The sequence below is a fragment of the Myxine glutinosa genome, chromosome 5 (assembly GCF_964187855.1).
Source record: "Myxine glutinosa chromosome 5, kmMyxGlut1.1, whole genome shotgun sequence".
Classification (NCBI taxonomy): domain Eukaryota; kingdom Metazoa; phylum Chordata; class Myxini; order Myxiniformes; family Myxinidae; genus Myxine; species Myxine glutinosa.
In genome coordinates this window covers 19,125,591-19,141,855 of record NC_136265.1, presented here as the reverse complement: position 1 = coordinate 19,141,855, position 16,265 = coordinate 19,125,591, and the positions used below count along the sequence as shown (strand labels likewise).

The 16,265-nt window shown below is 46.1% G+C and overlaps 1 protein-coding gene across 1 annotated transcript in view; it reads right to left on the bottom strand.

Annotated features, from left to right (window-relative positions):
• The window catches only part of LOC144892212 (uncharacterized), a 623,022-nt gene that overhangs the window by 21,959 nt on the left and 584,798 nt on the right, over positions 1-16,265 (bottom strand). The gene's annotated exons all lie outside the window — the stretch shown is intronic.

Below are 16,265 nucleotides of genomic sequence, written 5' to 3'. Positions count from 1 at the left end.
GAATATTGCAGGGAAAGAGGTCGGGCTCGGAATATTGCAGGAAAAGAGGGCGGGCTCGGAATATTGCAGGGAAAGAGGTCGGGCTCGGAATATTGCAGGGAAAGAGGTCGGGCTCGGAATATTGCAGGGAAAGAGGGCGGGCTCTGAATATTTCAGGGAAAGAGGGCGGGCTCTGAATATTTCCGGGAAAGAGGGCGGGCTCTGAATATTTCAGGGAAGAGGGCGGGCTCGGAATATTGCAGGGAGAGAGGATGTGCTTCGAATATTGCAGGGAAAGAGAGCGTGCTCTGATTGTTGCAGAGAAAGAGGACGGGCTCAGGATATTGCAGGGAAAGAGGGTGGGCTCGGAATATTGCAGGGAGAGAGGATGTGCTCAGAATCCAGGGAAAGAGGGCGGGTTCGGAATATTGCAGGGAAAGAGGTCGGGCTCGGAATATTGCAGGGAAAGAGGGCGGGCTCTGAATATTTCAGGGAAGAGGGTGGGCTTCGAAATATTGCAGGGAGAGAGGAGAGGATTCAAAATATTGCCGAGAGGGAGGAGAGGGCTCCTAATATTTTAGGGAGGGGGAAGGGCTCAGAGTATTTTAGGGAGGAAGGTGAGGCCTCAGAATATTGCAGGGAGGGAGGTGAGGGCTCGGAATATTGCAAGAAGGATGTGCTCAGAATATTTTAGGGAGGAAGGTGAGGTCTCAGAATATTGCAGGAAGGGAGGTGAGGGCTCGGAATATTGCAAGAAGGGAGGATGTGCTCAGAATATTTTCGGTAGGAAGGTGAGGCCTCAGAATATTGCAGGGAGGGAGGTGAGGGCTCAGAATATTGCAGGGAGGGAGGATGTGCTCAGAATATTGCAGGGAGGGACGACTGGCTTGGAATATTTCAGGGAGGGAGGACCGGCTCGGAATATTTCAGGGAGGGAGTACGGGCTCAGAATATTTCAGGGAGGGATGACCGGCTCGGAATATTGCAAGAAGGGAGGATGTGCTCAGAATATTTTCGGTAGGAAGGTGAGGCCTCCGAATATTGCAGGGAGGGAGGTGAGGGCTCAGAATATTGCAGGGAGGGAGGATGTGCTCAGAATATTGCAGGGAGGGACGACTGGCTTGGAATATTTCAGGGAGGGAGGACCGGCTTGGAATATTTCAGGGAGGGAGGACGGGCTCAGAATATTTCAGGGAGCCCACGTTATTTAAGGAAGAGAGAGCTCGGAATATTGCAGGGAGGGAGGGTGGGCTCGGTATATTTCAGGAAGTAGTCAGGTTCACTCTGTTAACAAATATAATTTCGTTCAAAATTTTGGTAGATTATCAAAACTATACATTTCTGGAATACTCAGAGCATGAGGAATCCAAAAATTTATGTTTACATTTGCATAGACACCTTTGCGAAAATGACACTTAGGACAGTGATGAAGATAGTCAGGTTCACTATGTTAACAAATATAATTTCGTTCAAAATTTTGGGAGATTATCAAAACTATACATTTTTGGAATCATCAGAGCATGGAGAATCCGAAAATCAATGTTGGCATTTGCACAGACACCTGCATGGCCGCCATTTTGGATTTTCAAAATGGCCACCATAAAATACATATTTTGCGCTATCTCGGCTTCTAGTCAACCTAGAGACTTAATTAAATATGCTAATCCTATGTTTTCTGGGTCAAGGAATCCAATAAAGGCCTCAAAATAGTGCTCAGGATTATAGAAAAGCAACAAACAAAGGTAATTGAAAACCATTGTCTTTATATTTGTGATATAACTGCATTACATAATACATGATATTGCAAGTCCTTTGAAGTTATAGGTTTGGGTTTATAAAGCAAGAAAAAGCAGCCTTGTTAGTATCAGATTGAACTATAAGTCCTATACACAGGATCTACGAGGTCTACACCGTTCAGGAATATGCTTTTACGGATCTTCATCACTGTCCTGAGGGTCATTTTCGCAAAGGTGTTTACGCAAATGTAAACATTAATTTTTGGATTCCTCATGCTCTGAGTATTCCAGAAATGTATAGTTTTGCTAATCTCCCAAAATTTTGAACGAAAAAACATCGTGAACCTGACTAAAGGGCGGGCAAGCTCGGAATATTGCAGGGAGAGCTCGGGTTGATGAAGGAGTGCATCTTGGTAATGCAATATTCTAAAACAAGAGTGCTTGGTTTCTTAAAAAGTGGATCTTCGATTATGCAATACTCTCAATGCAAGTGCTCGAGTTATTACAAGGAGTGAAGCTTATCTGTGCTCTATCCTCCACAGACTGAGCATCAAGCAAGGAAGCAGCACTTACCATGTTTAATCGTTTGTATGACTAGCAGGGTTCGAATTGCCGACATCTCAGACTTAAAGTTGATGCTCTAACCATTATGCCACCGAGTCTGGTAATACGTCATTGTTTATGCACATTTCATAAACTTGCACTCCAACCCCAACTTTTCTTTTTCATGGAATCTCTCGTTCTTATTAGTCTACTTGCCAAGCCTATAGAGCCCTCTTGTGAACCCGGAAATGTTGAGTACCCCAACGTTTTAAGTTAGAAATGTACAGTATGGGTCCCCAGCACTTAGAAACTGCCGGATGCTAACTTGCATATGTCGGGCAATTAGCAAAATTAGCATTAATAGCATTAACCCTATCAAACATAGGCCTGGGACACTGAAATTTCTGTTTCGCTCTATTGCTCCGTTTGAATGCTTCGTGTGAGCAAACGATTTGAAGGATCCGTATGAAATTTGGACATAATACACTTGGACAGATATGCTTTCCGTGAGTGTTCTTATAAAAATTTCCTGCGATCAAAATTTCATGTGAAAAAAGGGATGTAAAAGCCGTGGATTTTTTTTCACCCAACATTTTTTTGCGTGGTTAGTGCCCCTACTCTCATGTTGAGCTACAGTTTCAATGTTAGTGTCAGCTGCCAAATATACTTCTGAGGACCCAGATAAGTTCCTGCGCGCAGTCGGCCTGGAGAGGCACATCGGCCCTATCCACAGTTGGGGTGATAATTTTGATCTTGTGGTCTTCACACCCAATGGTCGCCGCACGACTCATGCCATGGCCACTCAGTTTGTGCAGAATCCAGCAGGTCTTCTGTTCCCCGGAGGAGCCACACCTGGTGGTAAGGTCATGTCGCTGAAACTACCCCGTCTGACGAAGCTTGAAGCTGGGAAACTTAGGAGAGCTCATAAGAGCAGTTTTGTCATTGAACATTACACAGGCCCCAAGAAGGTGACTCCACCAGCTCTGAAAGAAGTCCCAAGAACTGATGCTTTCCAAGAAGCCATCAAACAGAGTGTTTCAAGAGCACAGAAGAAGGATGATGCTTGGCTCTTGCAGCTCCACTCTTCCCCTCTTCCCCTGGACTGGGCAGCCTACAATGTTGTGCAAGATCGCAATGGTGATGACAGTGCTCCAAAGCTGAAGACGATAAGTGTCTTTGGACCACTGCTTGACTCGCCCCCTGCCCACCCTGATACAGTGCTCAGTACCATTGCCTACTTAGACACATCACTGAGGCAGCTTGGCATGAGCCACAGTCATATCACGTTTGACATGCAGCTGTACGTGATCGCTTGCCTGATCAAGTGGAGTGATCTGCAGCGATGGTCATCAGTGGTTCTCAGACCTGGGATGATGCACACTCTCATGTCATTCATCGGCTCAATCGGACAACTGATGAATTCAACAGGTGTGGAGGAACTAGTCGGTGCATCATTTGGAGGCCTGAAATCCATCTTCAACGGGAAGGCCTGGCCCAAGGCTATGTGAGCCTTCCGTATGGTTGTGTCTGCTCTTCTTCATGACTTCTTAGAGGAGGGAGAGAAGACTCACGAGCAGATAACGGCATTCCTGGAGAAAACCAGAGAGCACCCCACAGGCCGGCTATGGGTGGATTGTTTCATCACCCCTACCCTAATAGCTCACAGGTTCTGGCGAGCAGAAAGAGAGGGTGATTGGATGCTGCAACAACACTGCCTTGAAGAGATGCTGCCCTATTTCTTTGCTGCCGGTCATCACCACTACGCAAGATGGATCACATGGTATCTGCGCGACATGCAGTACCTTCCTGCTACTGCCAAGGATGACCTTTACGCTGGAAGCCATGTGTGCCGCCACTCTGATGGTGCAGCTGCAGTGAGTGGAGACATGTTTGGGGAGCAGACATGCATCAAGCAAGGGAAGGGAGTAGGAGGCATGAAGGGCATCTCCACCAACCCTGAGCAGGTCGCCGTGTGGATCCAATCTTTCGGCATCTGCTCCTATCTCTCCAAGTCATTGGATTAGATTTACGACGATGCTGAAGCACCGGATAAGACAATGAAGCCCAACAGACACAAAGAAGAGGGTAAAGGACGGCGGGAATTGGATGCGGAGGACCGGGCTAAAATCCTGAGAGTGCTACAGGAAAACTCCCATCCACTCACCATAGAGACCGCGACCCTCCACCATATCATAAATGGCCAGGTGGCAGATGAAAAGGTGAATGTGCAAGATGCATTGAAGATCGGACAGGACATGAGCACACTGTTCTCTTCATCACTTCCTGAGAGATTTCATGTGCCCATCTCAAATAAGGTGGTGACAATGACATTCACCAAAAAAAGAGTGAAGGTCAATGCGAAGATCATATGTGACCTTGAGGCGTTGTTTGCTCGGCTGCTGGTGGTGGGGAGCAAGAGAAGAATGGAGCTCTCTGCCCTCTTTGACTACGAGCTCGGCCCGGTCCCTGCATCCATCATCGATGAGTATGGATGCCTCAGGAAGGGTAACAAGTCTGTGATCGTCCAGCGTCTTGGAATCCTTGCCCCCAATCCCCACCCACCACATGTTGTACTCGTTGATGCATCGCAGCTCATCTACCACGTGGTGTGGCCATCGTCAGGCACTGTGGCTGACCTCGCAGCCAGCATGGGGCGCCGGCTTAATCGCTACATCACCGAAACATTTGTCATCTTTGACCGGTATGAGCAAGTCTCTGCCAAAGACCACGAGAGGCAGAGAAGAGCTGGGGAGAGCTCAACAGAGTACCGACTCTCACTGACAACCCCTCTACCTAGCCGCGACAAAGTGATGAAGAACAAGACAAACAAACAGAGACTGGGTGAGCTCCTGTGCACACACAGCATAGGAGATCACATCAAGATGGTCAGCAAAGCAGACAGTATTGTCACTCATGACGAGGCTGACGTCTCCCTCATCTCATACAGGTTGGATGCAGCCAGTCGCGGAGCTGAAACTGTCCGCATTCTCAGCGACGACACTGATGTTTTCGTCCTCATGGTCTATTGGTGCTGGAAGGTGGGTATCACATGTAACCTGCAGATGGAGAGATGGGATGGCACTATTCTCAACATCAATTCGACAGTAAAGAATCTCGGTGAGCAGTGTCGCTCCATCCTGGCTATGCATGCTCTCTCCGGATGTGACACCACCTCCTATCCCCGGCGAAAGGGAAGGTGTCCGCACTCAAGGCCATGAGAGTAGTACCTGGTGACCTGCTTCACTTCATCGGAGAGGAGGGAGCTACTGATTTACATATTACAGAGGCAGTGAGTGGTTTCTTCCTGGCTCTGTACAACGAGAGGGAATCGGCATCTCTGAACGTCACCAGATATGACATCTACCGAAAGCGCAAAACCCCCCCAGCACTGAAGACACTGCCTCCTACAGAGCGCAACGCTCTCCTCCGTGGATGGCGTGCCCATCTACAGGTGCTGCTTTGGAAAGCAGCAGACTGCCCTGACCCACCAGCTGTGGACATAACAGAGTTTGGATGGAATAAGAAGGAAGGCGAGAAGGGAGAGGAAGTCATCATGCCCATCCTGGATGCAAGCCCCGTTGCTCCTCCTGCCGTGTTGGGAATGATCAGCTGTAGCTGCAAAGCTGGGTTAAAGCCCTGTTTAACAGCAGGTGCTGCTGCGTAGCTGCAGGCCTGGCCTGTACCAGCTACTGCTTCTGCAAAGGCTCTGATAGTACATGTTGCAACACACTCACACACTCACAGCAAGAAGAGCAATATGACAAGAATGTCGAGTCAGGAGAAGAAGATGAAGACGATGAGGATGAGTTTTATGATGAGGATATGCTTTATAACAGTGCAGAGTAGTAGAAGTGCAAGACGCTCTTTCTTGATGGAAGTTTTATGTTGTGTAACTAGTGCACATATTTTTCAGCTCTGATAATTTTGGGTATACTTGTGTTTTAATTTTGAGGATATTATTTACCCATAGTCATATTATTCTAGGTTGGTATGGTACTTGCCTTTGTTACCTCTAATACCTGTGAATAAAAGTGGAGCAATAGAGCGAAACAGAAATTTCAGTGTCCCAGGCCTATGTTTGATAGGGTTAATGCTATTAATGCTAATTTTGCTAATTGCCCAACATATGCAAGTTAGCATCCGGCAGTTTCTAAGTGCTGGGGACCCATACTGTACATTTCTAACTTAAAACTTTGGGGTACTCAACATTTCCGGGTTCACATTGCTGGCAAGTAGACTATATGGAGGTCTGTTCCTTTCAAATTTAGAATTGCTTTTCATGTTATATGTCCGATCGAGATCGACCCGATGATGATGATGATTTCATGTTATAAAATGTAACAAGTACACCCACTCCCTCTGGGATCGGAAGGAAAGGTTATGTTATTATCCTCTCAGGGGTATATAGATTACCGTAGATCTCGGCTCGGGAGTGATCGAGGATTTATCGGGACCGAGTGTACCGGAAGTGACAAATAGGTTTGGCTGGTCGTGGTTGAAATAAAGGATTGACTCAGATTCCGAACACAACAACAACAACAACTAGAACGGGCACTCGGTAGAGCGCATACCTTCGCCGCAGCTACTGTTCTGTACTTGGCATGGGAGTGTAGGGAACAGAACAACAAAAATACGATTTTGACCTTTTCGTGACCTTGACCTTGACCTTTGACCCGATTGCTCCCAAAATCTAATCAAATGTGTCCCGTATAATAACCAATCATCCCACCAAATTTCATGCAATTCGGTTGAATACTTTTTGAGTTATGCGAATAACATACACACACACAGACATACAAATAAATACACAGCGATCAAAACATAACCTTCCGCTTTTGCGAAGGTAACAACAACAACAACAGGCATTTTAAAAGGCCATTTTCCCTGCAAGAGCGGGGGTTAGCCTTGCGGTCGCCATGACAATCTTCTCCATTTTACCCTATTTTCTGCATCTCCCCTTGTTAACCCCCTGGCCCGCATTTCTTCTTCGACCATCTTTAGCCAAGTCTTTCTCGGTCTTCCACGTCCTCGACTTCCTTCTACATTCATTTCCATCACTCTTCTCAACCAGTCACTTTCATCCTTCCTCAACACATGACCAAACCATCTCAACCTGTTTCTCTTCACAGCATCAATCACAGGCTCTATTCCCATCATCTTTCGCAATTCATCATTTGGCTTCCTCTCTCTCAACGATACTCCACACATCCACCGAACCATTCGCATTTCCACCCTTTCCAGCCTTCGTTGCTGCTCTATGTTCATTACCCATGTCTCGCTCCCATAAATCATAACACTTCTCACACATGCAGCATACACCTTTCCCTTCAGCTTCAACGACACTCCCCTCCTCGTCAGCACGCCACTCAGTTCCCGAAACGTCTTCCATGCACATCTCACTCGAGCAACCGTTGCCGAGTCTGATCCACCTTCTCCATTCAGCATGTCTCCTAGGTAACAAAATGTTTTCACACCTTCCAGCTTCACGCCGTCTCCAAAATCCAACTCAACATTTCCTCCATCTACAGCTCCCTCTGTGCACACCTTACACTTGAATGTAGCTGCCACACTGGTTAATGACCCTCTCAGACCACTACATTTTTGATGAACCCACTCAGCGCACATTGTACATTGAATTGAGTTCACTCCGACACCCTTCCTGCACATAGCACATGGCCACTTCCCAGTTCTTTCCACCTCACCACCTGCTTTACCACTTGCCATCACCTTTGTTTTTCCGATATTCACCTTCAGACCTTTCGTCTCCATACATTCCTTCCATTTGTTCATCTTCTCCTTCAGTCCATCCATACTTTCTGCAATCAACACCAGATCATCTGCATACAACAACTCCCACGGTAAACCCTCCTTTACGTTCCGAGCCAGCACCTCCATCACAGCTACAAATAGTAGTGGACTTGGTACCGACCCCTGATGCACTCCCACCTTCACCTCAAACTCACCACTGTTCCCGTCCTTCGTCCTTACAGCTGTGCGCACTCTTTTGTACATTGCCATCACTACTCTGATCAACCATTCCTCCACTCCTAACTTCCTCAATGCCCATGTCAATACTTCACGTGGAACCCTATCGAATGCTTTCTCCAGATCAACAAGCCCAAGAAACAACTTCTTCCTCTTCTCCATGTTCTTCTCCTGCAACTGCCTCACAATAAAAAGCGCGTCTGTCGTTCCTCTTCCTGGCATAAATCCAAACTGCATTTCGTCAATCTTCACTTTCTTCCTTATCCTCCTCTCCAACACCCTTTCCAATACCTTCATTCCATGCTCCAATAACTTTATCGCTCGATACGAGCCACAGTCCAGAGGGTCACCTTTCCCTTTGTATAGAGGGACGAGGGTACTCAGTTCCCAATCCCCTGGAATGCGGCCTTCTTTCACCACCAGATTGCAGATCTCTGTCATTCTCTTCACACCCCCAATTTCCCGCTGCCTTCAACATATCTCCCACAACTCCCGTCGGCCCTCCCGCTTTTCTACTCTTCATTGCTTTAATCGCTTCTTCAACTTCCTTCTCGGTTATCTTCTCTGCCAGTCCCAAAACGGGGTTACTCTCTATGTTGCCATCCCATTCATTCTCTGCATTCAACAGTATTTCCATATATCTCTTCCATCTTCCTTTAATTCCATCTGGGTCCACAATGATTTGTCCCACTTCATCCTTCAAGCAACTCACCCCCATCACATCACACCTCTCTTTCGCTATCTGCTTTGTAATCCTGAATACCGCTCTCTGACCCTCTTCCAAATCCAAGCGTTCTCCGAACATTTTCCGACATGCCTCCTGCGCCTTTGCTACCTCTTTCTTTGCAGCCTTCTTGGTTGCCTTATAACTTCCATGCTCTTCCTTTTCTGCCCCTGTACCCTTCGCCTTCTGCCACTCCTTGAACTTCTTCCTCTTCTCGTCAATCTTCTTTCCAACTTCATCATCCCACCACCATGTTTCCGAGTGCCTCGGTGTTGCTTTTGTCCATCCACATACCTCACCAACGGCTCCCAACAGACTTTCTTTCATTGACATCCAACCACTTTCAAGCTCAACCACATCATCCTCTACCATACTCAGCCTCTCTTTTAATGCCTCCCTCACTGTCACCTCTTTCAACCTCCACACCTTCATTCTCGGTTGGTACTTCACCCGCCGAGCTCTCCTCCCACCTTTCAACCTGATGTCGCAGACAACCAAGTGGTGCTGTGAAACAGCCTCCCCCCGCCCCCGGGATCACCTTTGTGTCCCGGAGGTGCCCCCTATCTCACCTACGCACCATCAGGTAGTCAACGGTTGTCGTCGACCCACCTGACGTGTATGTAACAAGCTTATTATCCTCTTTCTGCAACTGAGTATTACAAATCAACAAATCAGCTCCATCAGCAAACTCCAAAATCCTTTCACCTTCTCCATTTCTCACACCATATCCGTAACCCCCATGAATCCATCAAAACCGTCCATACTCCTTCCCACATGTCCATTTATGTCTCCCCCTACCACAACAACTTCCTTATCTTTCATGTTTTCCATTAGCTTCTCTATTGCACACCAGAACTTGTCCTTCTCTTCATCGCTCCGACCAACCTGCGGAGCATATCCCGAGATGACGTTCACCAAGAGCTTTCCAATCATCATTTTCATCATCGTCAACCTTTCACTCACTCTCGTCACACTCACCACACTGTCTACAAACTCCTCAGAAAACAGGACACCAACACCATTCACGCCTTCTGGGCACCCTTGCCACACAAACTTGTATTTCTGTCCCTGCCTACCCAACACCATTCTCACACCACTTCCCTTCCATCTTGTCTCCTGCACACAACATATGTCCACTCTTCTTCTGACCAATACTTCCACCACTTCTCCTGATCTCCCTGTCATTGTCCCTACATTCCACGTCTCAAACCTCAGAAACCGATCTCCACGTCGGGCATCAGACTTTTCGTCATCATAAATGGGGTGATTTCCACCCTTGCTTCGATCGGGTTCCCCACCTTGAGTTTTGACGAGAGGGAGTGGGGTCCCCCACGGGGTACTTCTGGCTGTACCCTGCCCATATCTAGTTGTAATTGTCATGGTTCTCTTTTTGAGGCAATGTTTTTATGGCCGGATGCCCTTCCTGACGCCAACCCTTTTAGTCGCCTCTTACGACACGCAGGGATACGGTGTACCTATTCTAAACCGGGGTACACACCGGGGCAGATTCCGAACACCTTGGACATATTTTCCTTCCACACTAAAGGTTTGCGATCGTCTCTGAGCCAGGCCTTTTCCTTAAACAGAAAATACCAACAATGTTGGGTGGGTGGAATGGTTTATGCCCGCAGAAACCGTGAATACGCGAAGCACAGGGCCGTGAATGTAGAAGCAGGTCGCATTTTGTTAACCGTGAATATGCGCATCCACGAGTGTCACTGGTAAGTAAGAGATGGTAGGAGTATATTTATTTATATTATATTTTGAGTTCAGACCAAAATCTTAACAAGAAGACGTCATGCAGAGCATGATACTTGCAAAATCCACCTCTTCTCTCCAAAAGGTTGCCATGGGTACATCAAATTGTCCATTTCATTAAGATTAAAATTGATCATCTTAATCAAAGCTCAGGTCAATCGGATTAAAATTGATGATTTTTCAGATGAAAATTGACGATATTAGAAGTTTGATCTTGAGTTGACCTTTGACCTTTTGACCTCAAAAATATTTGTTTTCCTATTTCATTGATACACTATGCAATTGCTGTTTAATTTTCAAGTTAATATGATGAAAATGGACAATTTTTCACATGAAAATTGATGATTTTAGAAGTTTGACCTTTGACCTTTTGACCCCACAAATACTTGGTTTTCCAATTCCGTGATGTACAATGCAAATGCTCTAATTTTCAGGTTAATCGGATGAAATGTGACGATTGTTCAGATGGAAATTGATGATTTTAGAAATTTGACCTTGAGTTGACCTTTGACCTTTTTACCTTAAAATAGTTGGATTCCCATTTAAGTGGGGTACTATGCAATTGCTGTTTAATCTTCCAAGTTAATTGTCCATTTCATTAAGATTGATTATCTCCTTGCCTTCCACCTTTTGCCCTGTTCATGTGACTCGTGGTTGTCCCTTGAGGCCCTCTCCCCATTGGTATTTTTGTGAATATAAGATTGTTCTTCACGGTTCTGTTTAAATATGTTTAAACTTTCCCCTGCAGTGTTTTATTCAGTGGTCTATTACAACATGCTGTTTTTCTTCCTATTTAAAAGGCTTTTTCAATTTCCTCTTCAATTCATTCCATCACAAAAAAAATATTCAATCTCTTACAATTCTCCCTCACTACATGCTCTAAATTCACATTCATTCCACCCCTCCTCTATCGTTCTGAAACGGATTCCGTAACTTGAAAATCACAATAAACCCAATTTGTTATATTAATGTTCGTCGTTCATTAATCATCCACTTTCTAAACTCCTCCCTTGCCCCTCCCCTCCAAATCTCCCCCCTTGCCCCTCCCCTCCTAGACTCCCCCCTTGCCCCTCCCCTCCTAAACTTCCCCCTCGCCCCTCCCCTTCAAAACTCCCCCCAACCCTCCCCTTCAAATCTCCCCCCATACTATCCCTCTCCAATTCTCCCCCCCTCCCCCCTCCTCCTCAAAGCTGCCTCCTCCCCACTTCGTCTCTCTTCTATCTCATACCTCCACCTCCCCCTCCCCCAACCTTCTACTTTCCTCTGCCCTCCCTCAAACAACTCCTCACTGTGCCTCATCCCATCACCATCAAACCTTTCGTACTCATCCTTCCCTTTCTTGTAACTCTTCTGTAATCCCTGACACACGATCAACTGCTCTCCCCAGCTCCCCCTCTCATCCTTTATGTGACCCAACCCATCCCCTCCCCTGTCCTGCACCCGATGCTCCCCCTCTCTCCTCATTAACGGTATGAACCTCAAACATCCGGGGCCTTCGTTTAAACCTGATTGATCTCTCCATTCAGGCTGCTTCTGACAATCCAGACTTGATCTGCTTAACAGAAACTTTCCTCCTTCAAGATGTCTCTGATTCCTTAATATCTCTTCCTGGTTGCTCCCTCCTCCGGTATGATAGAGCTGAGCCTCGTCCTGATGGTGGGGTTGCTATCTTTATCAAAATCTCTTCCTCACTCTCCTTGCACTGCCCTCTCTCCACCCCACCCCCAGGAATACCTCTGGCTACGGCTTCCTCTCCACTCCCACCTTTTGTTCATATGTGTTCTGTACCGTCCTCCAAACAGTGATGACTCAATTTACATTTCGCTGTCTGACAACATGGACCAACTTCTGTCAACTCATCCAAACTCTCTCTTCCTCATATGTGGCGACTTCAACTGTCATCATGCCAGCTGGCTGGGTGTGGGTTCCTCTCTCACCAGCCATGGCATCTCAGCAAAGGACTTCTGCGACTCATTGGGACTGACACAATCTGTCAATTTCCCGACCCGGATCTCAGTCAATGGAGTATCTTCTCTTCTAGAATTGGTTATGACAAACTTCCCTGCAAATGTCTGCTGCTCTTCTTCTGCAACAAATCGATTCTTCTGATCATGTGCTTGTTAAAGTGGACATCTCTCTGGCCATTCTCAGAGAGCATCCTCAGCGCCGACGAGTCTGGCATTTCACTCAGGCTGACGGGCACGGTCTGCAAGCAGCCATCAATCATCTGGACTGGTCTCCCATCTCTACTGCCTCTGACATCAATTCTTCCTGGGAATTCTTCCAAAGCAAACTGCTCTCTCTCATGCACAGATTTATCCCATCTCGTCTTCAGTTGTCTTACCCTTCCTCCTATCCATGGTACACTGAATCTTGTGGTGAGGCAGGTGCCCTGAAACAACTTTATTTTGCCTCTTGGAAGGCAAGTCCAACTGAAGGCAATCTCAGTTCCTTCCACCAAGCTTGGAACAAGTGTGTGTCTACCCTCAGGAGTGCCAGGAAGCACTATCTCTCCACACTCAAGAATGAACACTCAAACCTGTCTCCTTCCTCCAAATCCTGGTGGCGTCTGGTCAAATCCGTTTCTGGTGTTTGTTCCCCCTCCATCCCCTCCCTTACCTCAAATGGCTACACAGTTGACACCGCACGTGACAAAGCCGAATACCTCAACTCTGTGTTTGCCTCAAAATCTTGTGTCCCAAACCCACCTCTCTCTGTTCCCACCTTACCCAGTCGAAACCAACTGCTCCTGGTCTCTGTGTCCTTCTCTCCTGACAAGGTGAAGTTTTTGTCAAACCTCGACTCTGATTCTGCAACTGGACCAGACGGCCATCAGCCCACGGGTCCTAAAATCCTGCTCTGACACTCTCTCTCACCCTCTCTCTGTTCTTTTCACCCTCTCTTTTGCTCAAGGTCATCTGCCAGCATCTTGGAAATCAGCCAACATTACCGCTTTACACAAAAAATGTGCAAAAACAGATCCTTGCAACTACAGACCAATCAGCCTGCTCCCAATTATATCAGCAAAGTCATGGAATCCATCATTGCTTCGGATATCAAATCCTTCCTCTTCTCCAATGGCTTGTTCTCTGATCATCAATTTGGAATCAGACCAGGACATTCTACTCTGGACACGTTGCTTCTGCTCTCTCAACAATGGATGGAGGTCCTCAATGCCAAACAGGAAATCAGAGCTGTCTGAAAAAGACCGACTGGAAAACCCTCCCATCTACTTTCTCAACAATCCTCTCCAAGAATTTCTGTCACTCAAGCTTTTGGGTCTCACTATCTGCCATGATCTTTCTTGGGAAAACCACATTTCCAAGCTGGCCTCCAAAGGCCGTCGCCTACTGGGCATCCTCCATCGTGCGAAGTCCTTCCTTGGCACACCTGAGCTCCTCACCACATACAAGGCTTTCATCCACAGCTCAATGGAATACTGTTCCCCCCCCCTCTGGGCTGGTGCTCCTGCCTCACACCAAGCTCGGCTTCACGCTGTTGAAACCAAAGCTTTCAAAATCATTGGAATCTCCCGCGATGAAGCTAACTCCGAGGGCCTTTCACTCACTCACCGCAGGCAGGTTGGTGGTCTTTCTGTCCTCTACCGACTCCTCTCCGGCCTTGCTCCCCCAGCTCTCTCTCTGTGCTCTGTCCCCCAAATATTCCTACAAGTCGCACAAGATCTGCCAGCAACCCTCTTATGGTTAAACTGCCAAAATCTAGGCTCTCTGCACACCTTCACTCTTTCATTCCCCATTTCTCCCGCCTCTGGAACAAACTCCCCCACTTCCTTCAATCCCACTCCTCCTTCCAGGTCTTTACAACAGCTGTTCACCACCATCTCTTATCTTCCCCCATCCAAAACCTTGATCTTTTCTACCCCCGCTAATTCACCCCAGATACACCTGGTCCAGGTTGAAAGTCCAACTTCTTTCCTGGAAGTCCTTGCAGTGTCCATATGTTTTATACCTCTCCCACCTCCCCCCAAGCCCTCTCCCTCCCACATTTCTCTCGATGTCCATGCTCTCAGATGTTGTGTTTGTGTCCTTCCTCCTCTCTCCCCATCTTGTCTACCGCTCCCCTTATTTTGTGTTTTATGTGTCGGTTTGACTTTTTGTGTGATTACTGTTAGTTCTTTCACTCGCCTCGATCTTGTATACAAAAAAAAAAATTGGATGAAATGTGACGATTTTTCAGATGAAAAGTGATGATTTTAGAAGTTTGATCTCGAGTTGACCTTTGATCTTTTGACCTCAACAATAGTTGTTTTCCTGATTCAGTGATGCACTGTGCACTTGCTGTATAATTTTCAAGTTAATATGATGAAAATGGACATTTTCAGATAAAAATTGATGATTTTAGAAGTTTGATCTTGAGTTGACCTTTGATCTTTTGACCTCAAGAATAGTTGTTTTCCTGATTCAATGATGCACTGTGCAATTGCTGTTTAATTTTCAAGTTAATATGATGAAAATGGACATTTCCAGATGAAAATTTATGATTTTAGAAGTTTGACATTTGACCTTTTGACCCCACAAATAGTTGGTTTTCCAATTCCATGATGTACAATGCAATTGCTCTTTAATTTTCAGGTTAATCGGATGAAAAGTGACGATTGTTCAGATGGAAATTGATGATTTTAGAAGTTTGACATTTGACCTTTTGACCCCACAAATAGTTGGTTTTCCAATTCCATGATGTACAATGCAATTGCTCTTTAATTTTCAGGTTAATCGGATGAAAAGTGACGATTGTTCAGATGGAAATTGATGATTTTAGAAGTTTGACCTTGAGTTGACCTTTGACCTTTTGACTTTGTAATAGTTGGATAATTTTTCAAGTTAATCGGATGAAATGTGACGATTTTTCAGATGAAAATTGATGATTTTAGAAGTTTGACCTTGAGTTGACCTTTGATCTTTTGACCTCAAGAATAGTTGTTTTCCTGATTCAGTGATGCACTGTGCAATTGCTGTTTAATGTTCATGTTAATCGGATGAAAAATGACGAGTTTAGAAATTTACCTCAAGATGACCTTTGAACTTTGACCTCAAAATCAACAGGCTTTCAGTTGTGACTACCTCTATAACTTGGTAAAGTTTAATGACGATCAGTTTGGAAATGTGACCTGAAGACGACAAACACACAAACAAACAGACAGACAGAATAACGCACAATACCAACCAATATACTGTACTTGAAAAATCTTGCCAGTAACAAATGCAGGTGATTGGCGTTTCTTGTCCAAGCAGATCTGATGGAATCATTTTCTTGTTTAAGAATCAAATATTTATAGGAAAGCAAATTGTTGAGGTCCGTCTGGGAGGTGACGATCTTTCCCAGGATACGTGAAGGTAAGCGTATATTGTCGTTAGAGATTTAGACTTTCGGCAAGTTTGTCCCACAGAGAGAAGACAGAGCTGCTTGGACCTGTTGCAGGCAGAGATCGTCAGGTTTTTTTTTCCTGTTTCCCTTTGTGACTCAGAGCTGATGGCCATGAACAGAGACCCCTCGAGAGATGCCCACGGCCCGAGCTCCTC